Source organism: Wasmannia auropunctata, unplaced genomic scaffold (genome assembly GCF_000956235.1).
Source record: "Wasmannia auropunctata unplaced genomic scaffold, wasmannia.A_1.0 LD336078.1, whole genome shotgun sequence".
Lineage (NCBI taxonomy): Eukaryota > Metazoa > Arthropoda > Insecta > Hymenoptera > Formicidae > Wasmannia > Wasmannia auropunctata.
Genome location: NW_012026812.1, coordinates 170,008 through 171,716, shown reverse-complemented (window position 1 = coordinate 171,716; position 1,709 = coordinate 170,008).

Here is a 1,709-nt window from a genome sequence, read left to right as displayed (position 1 = left end):
GGACCGGGGAACCTTGGCTTAACCGCCCGGGTTCGCGGGGTTGTAGACCTCTCAAAAACTACACGCAGCAAGTACCGGGGGGGAGAAACCTCCTCTCCGGGCTGCACATACCGTAATCCCTAAGGTCATGTCTCTGGGGACCGGGGAATCTAACCTTGGCTTAACCGCCCGGGTTTGCGAGGATGTGGACCTCTATAAAAAAACCACCCCTAATCCTAAGCTGTGGTACGCGGCGAAGGGATGCATGGCAGGGGGGAAGACCTGTCGCGAGCGACCGACTTCGGAGCACCAGGCGAACCCCGTCGTATACAGCCCTCTCCCCGGGAAGGGCGTCAACCGGGGGGTAGTATTTTCCGTCCCTACTCGTGGGATCAAATATGGAATCTACAAAAAAAACAGACGAGGCTCCCTTGGAGCGAGGAGGATCAAATGAAAGTCAACCAACACCCGCTGGTGGCTCCGGCACGCCGGAGTCCGACACAAGGTCTGGCCTACCTTCCAGCGTTTTCGCTAGACCACGTCCGACTGGATGTAATAACCGGACGACCAATCGAGGGGGCGGCAGCAGACGCGGCGGCAGAAGACACATCGTCAGCAGCAGCAGCAGTAGCCGGATCAATCGAGGCGGCGGCAGCAGACGCGGCGGCAGAAGACGCATAGTCAGCAGCAGCAGCAGCAGCAGCAGCAGACGCAGCAGCGGCAGCGGCAGCGGCAGCGGGAGCGACGACGAGGTTGCGGATAATATTCCGCAACCCATACAATTACGATTGGGCACGGTCAGCGCGCGACATCTCACGTCGACGATCGACATTGATTCGATGGTTGTCGTCGCGAGGACGCTCGAACCGTTCCGCTGCGGCTCCATTGCCAAAATATTTACGACGCCGTCGAAAATAAACTTGTGCCGCAACGTCAAAATCACCCAATATATAGAAAAGAGGCCTAAATTCCGACAAAGACGCGAGCCCACTTTCGTTCCGCCGTTTCGCGAAACGGCGGAATTGAACGCGCAGTGGGACGAGTTTTGTATGGGAAACATAGACGACCATCCCATCTTCGTCGTCTTTCAACTCGATACGAACAGCCCATTCTTCGAGGACGTTCCCTTGCCGAATGACCCGAAGAAGCACAGGGAAGCGATGCGGGACGCCGCGGTGACCGCATTTGTTTGGCACGTGTTCGTGAGAGCGGCGCACGATCTGCCCGCATTCACGAGCACGTCCAAACTTGGTTTCAAATACGCCCTCGACCAACTAGACAAATCCGTCACGGTGACGCGTCCGGACTACGCGCTGTTCGCGCGACGCGTCACGCAACAACTGGCTCGGACGGATCTGCGTGCGTTGTGCGGCATGCGCATGGCGCGCTTCTATTCGGCCGTTCACGGACTCCGTGAAACGGCCCGGGAGTACGCAAGGACGGCGCTTCAGGACAGGACACACGTCGATCACCCGCACGTCGACTTCATCCAGGTGCATAGAACCAACGTCCTTCGACGATGGCACCGAGGACGCGATCCTGGTCCGGTTGGACCGCTTGTCCGTGCAGGAACTCGATCAAACTGAAGCCAAAGATCGAGCGCTTCCGGGTCGGCTTTCTGGCCGATTACGGCTACTGCGCGCTACACGTGTCACCTGCGCATTTCGATAACCTCACGACGCACTTTCAGGTTTATAACAACGCTGCCAAGATGGCCACGGCACTCGACT